The sequence below is a fragment of the Hippoglossus hippoglossus genome, chromosome 7 (genome assembly GCF_009819705.1).
Source record: "Hippoglossus hippoglossus isolate fHipHip1 chromosome 7, fHipHip1.pri, whole genome shotgun sequence".
NCBI classification, from domain to species: domain Eukaryota; kingdom Metazoa; phylum Chordata; class Actinopteri; order Pleuronectiformes; family Pleuronectidae; genus Hippoglossus; species Hippoglossus hippoglossus.
This window is the reverse complement of record NC_047157.1, coordinates 17827610-17833991: the sequence shown is the minus strand read 5'-3', so window position 1 is coordinate 17833991 and position 6382 is coordinate 17827610. Positions and strand designations below refer to the sequence as shown.

At 41.4% G+C, this 6382-nt stretch overlaps 1 non-coding gene across 1 annotated transcript; it reads left to right on the top strand.

The window, feature by feature from the left end:
* Positions 1-3298: 3298 nt before the first annotated feature.
* On the top strand, positions 3299-3370 carry trnaa-ugc. The gene has a single exon. It is a non-coding gene; the product is annotated as a tRNA-Ala (tRNA).
* The last annotated feature ends 3012 nt before the right edge of the window (positions 3371-6382 follow it).

Genomic DNA, 6382 nt, shown 5'->3' with positions numbered 1-6382 from the left:
CCACAGTTTGCAGAGCGGGTGGGAGAAATGGGTGAAAGGTTACAGCAATGTGTCCCCTTCCCTCCCCTCTCTGCCTGTGTTCATGAATGTGACATGAAGCTCTTGTTTAACAGCGTGCCTGCCCTTGCTCCGGCTGACACCACTAACACAGGCACGTGCAGCCTACCAATCAATCCCTGGGCTGTAAGCGCTGGTATTTATTTTGCAGTCGAAGACCAAGGTGTGGCGATGGACTGGTTGAATCAGAGGTCTGGCTTCTTATGTGTTGATACTTGAAACAGTATATGAACTTCCTTGTAGAAAAAAAAAAAAATTGCCCCTTGACAGCTCATCCGCTTCCTTGAGTGTGCTGGCAAATGATAAGACAGCAGCACCAGAAGATACAGAGCACCACCACATTACAGTGCCAACAGCAGTGCAAAAGGCCAGAAATATGACACAGTGGGGTTGTTCAAGTGGCAGATCTCTGTGCATTCGACTGAAAGTTTTGAGGAATTACTTTGCAGAGCTAATCGATGAGATCGATACCACTTTCATATCAGTACATTAACTAAATATACTGAGCTACTGATATACTAAGCAATAAGAAATAAAATGTGGAAACAGCAAAATGGGGAAACAGCAAAGCAGCCAATGTTATTATTAAAATTATTTTCAAAATTGATACTAATTACTTTTCTGTCAGTACTTTTAGCTCGTATGTAATGTTGGGTGGTTACATCTAAAAAAGCTTAATATATTACAAATATATTGTGTGTAAATTTTTCATTGGTAAAATAACTGGCAGAAAAATAAATGCCGTGAAATAAAAGTGAAACATTTCGGAAATAGAAAGAGGCAGAGGTGTTGAGTGTCAAAAATGTAAACTCTGCAGTTCAAGAACGTCAAATTTGCACTTAATTACAGGACTTGTGTAAATTCCACTTTTGCAATTCAAACAATGTTAACTTCCAATGAAGCTAATGTTTACCACATTGTCCATAGTCTAACATCCTAACACTTGCTTGCTAACGTGATAAATACTGTCACGGGCTTTTGCAGGTGTTTGGTCATAAACCAAAGTACTAGACAAAGATTATGTCAGAAGTTTTAAAGGCTTAAAGACGAGTTATCACAGTGTTCACGTGCGTACAAGATTTCATGTCAGGGATCCACCTGAAATTTTAGAAAACACAAGAATCTTAACCTCAGTAATGCTAAAGAAATGTCTCCAAAGTCTTTAAGGTTCTTCCTCTGGGACCCTTGACTGTCTGTACAAAATGTAATGGTAAGCCATTGAATAGTCGTGGTAATCTCTTCTCATCTAACTACCAGCCATAATGTGAATAATAGTATTTCCCCAAATGTCAAACTAACACGGGTGAAGGGATCTCAATCTGCATCCACATCCAAGTCGAAATCCACCCTTTGATGTGAGCTATGTTGTACAAGACAGCGGCAGAACATGAACATGCGAAATACAAAGATTCACGTAAATCGTAGGTGAAAACACCTTTGTAGAAAGTTCAATAGCCGCCTTATGCTGCTGCTGCCAAATATAATTCTTCACTGCTGCAACCCTTTAATGTCTGGTCCAAAAGTGTCTATGTGCATTGTGTGTGTGTGTGTGTGTGTGTGTGTGTGTGTGTGTGTGTGTGTGTGTGTGTGTGTGTGTGTGTGTGAGACAGTGAGTGAGACAGTGAGTGATGAATTACAATTACCTAAGTACACAACTGAACTTGTGCTGTACATGTTTGAGCTATTTGTATAGCACCTGAGTATCTATTTGTGGTTACTTTATAGTTCACTACGTTGAAATGAATAAATATTTGATTTTTTATAGCTCAGTTAATTACAAATAATGAATTTCATGGATTTTACATACAAGAAAATGTATGTTTATAAATAGAATGGAGTTCATTTGTTGATAAATCTAATAAATGATTTCCTTGAATAGTTTGATAATCAATATTCAGGTGAAAATGACACAAATTTATCTGCTTTAGCTTTTCAAATTGATTGATTGGCTGCTTTCCTTTGGTTCTTATTGTGGTAAATTGAAGGGCACTGAATCTGAACCCCTATTTGTAAAGTTATGGCTCCATCTGGGGCAAGGTGTTATTTAAGATGTTATTTCTCCCCTGGGTATTCCCTTGTGACACTATCCACTGTAACGTCTGGAGGCCTGTGGCCTTCGTTTATCTCCTTCTGCAGCTCATGTTGCATACAGTCTACACTGGCTGCCTTCCAAAGCCCCATACAGTCCTTAGATAACCCTCCACCACCACACTTGTCTACTAGTCCTTACTCAGCACAACACAGAGGCAACATGGTGTCACCGATTCAAATTTACACAACATAACCAGAGCTCAACCAGTGCCCCCCCCCTCATCCTCCTGTGAGATAACTCTACAGGCCCGTGTGTTTACATCCAGCAGACAGAGGGGAAAGGAGACAGGGAGCCTGTCACTCCTTTCCTTCTTTCCTTTCCTCCTCTCCCCTGCAGCCCTCCTGAAGGCTTTGTGCCACATGTCCATCCCATGGCTCTGTCCCTACAAGGCTAAAGCAAACAGGGTCTGTAAGTGTGTCCTTGGCAAGCGTGTGCTGATAAACACAGACATGAGTGGGGACAGGCTGTGCTCTCCAGAGGGGGGACGACAGCCCCTCGTTGACGCTCCCCTGGAGGATATTATGAAACTTAACAAGGGGGCTATTTTAAATTCCCCAAAGGATTATGGAGAAAGCAGTGAGTTGCAGCTGCTTGTGTCCGACTGGGTTGATCGGTGTGTATTCTGTGGCATGTGCGTCTTTGATGATGACATTTATTATTGATGAAACACAATGATACATTTCTCCTCATCCCCACCAATGTGCTGTTTCCTTCCCTCCAGCGTGGCAGGAAGAGGAGGCCCCTGCTCAGATGTGTCCCCTGACTGAAACCCAAACATGACCTGGAGGCTAAAAATAACACAGAGCGAAGATCAGACCAGAGGAAACTCAGCAACTTTCTTTTCCAGTCTTTCCAACCTGCGTCTACACAGCTGGTGTGTTGACGAACCGGCTTTAGAAACAGCTGGAGCACCTCGACGTGCTTTTAAAACACTCGAACACTCGCACTGATCAAACTATGGTACGTGGAGCCAGGTCAAGGTTGAAAACACCAGTCTAAAGTTTGTGACCTGAAATTACATAACTTGGCCCAAGGCGGAGCAAAAATATCCAGCCCAACAGCCGTCTCCTTTTACAGCTGTGACATCTCCCGGACGATCACTGCGTACATGTCTTTAAATATGATAAAGTCTACCATTTGGACACGGAAGGGGATGTAGCTCAGTGGTAGAGCGCATGCTTTGCATGTATGAGGCCCCGGGTTCAATCCCCGGCATCTCCACACTTTTCAATCCCCGGCATCTCCACACTTTTCTTTTTCCGCTTCCGGGGCCGGGAGCTGCTTTCGTTACAGGGAAATCTGGCAATATCGTAAAAACGCGTCTCACGAAGATATTTTTTAATATAAACTGTAACGTTAAATCTCCAAATGACTTCGCGTCCTACCAGCTTGTGATCTGTCGAGTGTTTCACCAAATCATCATTTGTTTTTAAATCTACATTTGTTTTATGTAACAGTCGGATTAAATGTTTTTTGTTTTGTTTAATTTAGCCCAATGAAGTTGGGTTTGCTGACAGCAGCGTTATTTATTTATATGAGACATATACACTATTTATTTACTATACAATTATAATAAAATAGGAAAATATGTCGATTTTTTAAAAGAAATATGGAGTGGTATGGGGATGAGAATGAGAAAAAACAAACAGTTTGTATATGATGTATTTGTAAACAATATATAATCTTACTGGAATATTTTCATACATTTATTTATATCTATTTATGATTTAAAGTGTATGAGTTTGTTTGTTTGGATTTCCAGCGACAAAGAACACTGTATCTCCACTATTTATTTATTTTTATAGTAAAACATGTATGAATTGTGTGTATATTTTCAACTTGATATGTGTTTTATTATGGCGTGTATGTTTGAAATGTACTACAAACTGTAGGATTTAAGTTAAACTAAATATCTTTAAAAATTATGACAAATCAGACGTTGGTGGTCACTTTGTGTTCACCATCGAGGGCCACAGTTTACAGTCAAGGTGCTGACCCTATGCCTCCACACACACACACACACACATACACACACACACACACACACACACACACACACACACACACACACACACTCAGGTAGACCCCAACCTAGAAAGAAATATGGCTGTATTAATGTCATCTTCTTTTAGCAAGTTAGTCTAGGCCAGCTCTCCAGCAAGCAGGACACACTATCTGCCGTGAAACAAGACCACTCTGAGGGTCTAACCTTCACATGCACTATTCAGGTGCACGTAACTGCCTAACCCACATACACGGCTGTACATTGTGACCTGAAAGAAACACTTTCAACATTCCTGAAGGTGGAAGATGAGGAGAAACATTAGCCAGTCCTATCCGATCCTATCTATTGTTTTACAGTAGTAGTCAAGAAACGAGCATATTCAGAAAATCCCATTTATGTCTGCCAAGGTTCAGCTCAATTTGATTTGTATGGCGCCAAATCACCACACAACATAACATCTCAAGGGACTTTCCACAATAAGGTTCAATATTACAGAGAAACCCAACAGCTCCTACAATGAGCAAGCACTGTGAAAAAAACAACCTCCAACAGAGCCCGACCCGGTGTGGGCGGCCACCTGCCGTGACGTGCGAGAAGGGAAATGGGTGAGATAGGAGAGGTGAGTGTGGCAAAGGGAAAGAGAAGAGAAGAGAGAGAGAGGAAGAGGGGGAGAAGAGAAAGGGAGAACAATCAAAGTCGTACTGAAGCACTGTGAACGGACGATAATAATAGTAATAGGCCTACTTATGGATGTGATGATGTTATTAATAACAACAGCAGAGAGTGAAAGAGGTCAGTCTTAATCTGAACTGAAAGGTCCTAGAGTGTAAATATCAGACGTCAAAGCTGCTACATATGTCAAAAAAAATTGTTGATGGGCGTGTAGGAAATATAATTTCCATAAAACAAATAAAGATCATGAAAACAGGTCTGGTACGTTTCGCCTGTTGCTGACTCAGATTCTTCGCTGTCACACACATCATTACTGAAAACACTGTCCGGTCCAACCTGAGGGTTTTGTTGCTGAGTAATGAGACAAAACAGGAAACACGCCTGTGTCAACCCTGTGCTGGATCACACACCCACACACACACACACACACACATTCCTCTGTGTCTAGTCTCTATAATTGAGCTCAGGATGTCTCTGTGAGTGAACACCTGTTTGTGTTGTATTACCACCTAGAGTCACATATCATCCATTATAAAACTTTGTAGCTGCAGCGTGTTGCTAACATCCTCTCCATGAATCTGAACTCTGTACCTGCAGTAACATGCTGTTTGGTGAATAATGGATCTGACCTCTGAATTAACCGCTGACCTGGAGACACCTCATTGTTGTTCTTTGAGCACCCTCGTGTGGACCGTGTTGGAACAGTCCTTCAGTAGAACAGCAGAGGATGTCTTGACCCAGAATGACCTTTGCAGAAAGGTTGAAGGATCATATTTAAACTAAGACAAACAATGCAGTTCTGGGCCACAGCAAGACAACTTGTTCCTTTATCCGACTTGTGCAATGAAAACCAATGTTGGAAATCGAAAGAGGGAAACACAGGCCTGAGGAAAGAGAGAGGTACAATGAGATTGTGTCCTGCTCTGGTCTGATCTCGCCTCTCTACCTTTAAATATGGAGAGTAAAGCTCATGAAGGCGCCTCCCTCTGCAGAGGAGTTAGTCACAGAGCATCGGTTCCTGCAGCAGCTTCACCTGCAGCTCTGTCTCCAGACAAACTCTGGATCTCAGACTGTGAACATGAAGACATGAGGCCTGGTGCTGGAGGTGAGTCCAGCACAGCCACAGCTTCTCACTTTACTTCCTCATCACTGATCTTCTGTGGGTTTGTTTGGGGAGATGGTTCACTAGTGGAGGAGAAGCTGAACTGAAAAGGACTGAAACATTAGTAGAGATCCTGTATGTTTTGTCAGAAAAGAGGTCTTACTCTGTCTCAAATTCCAATTGTTTGTTTGTTGTTTATCCCTGAAAAGTGTTGTTAAGGAATCCAATCAGAACTCATCATTAACAACAATAATAGTTATAAGTGTTATATATATATATATATATTTATATTATTATATCATATATGTACTACATTAACATCATTGTGGTATGTTTTGCTAATAGAAAAGTAGGAGGCTTGTAGTTGCTTGTATTATTTGAGCAGGCAGTTATAGAAAGTATCCACTAGAGGTCAGTATAACAGAGCATTCAGTAATGTGCAGAGAACTTTCAG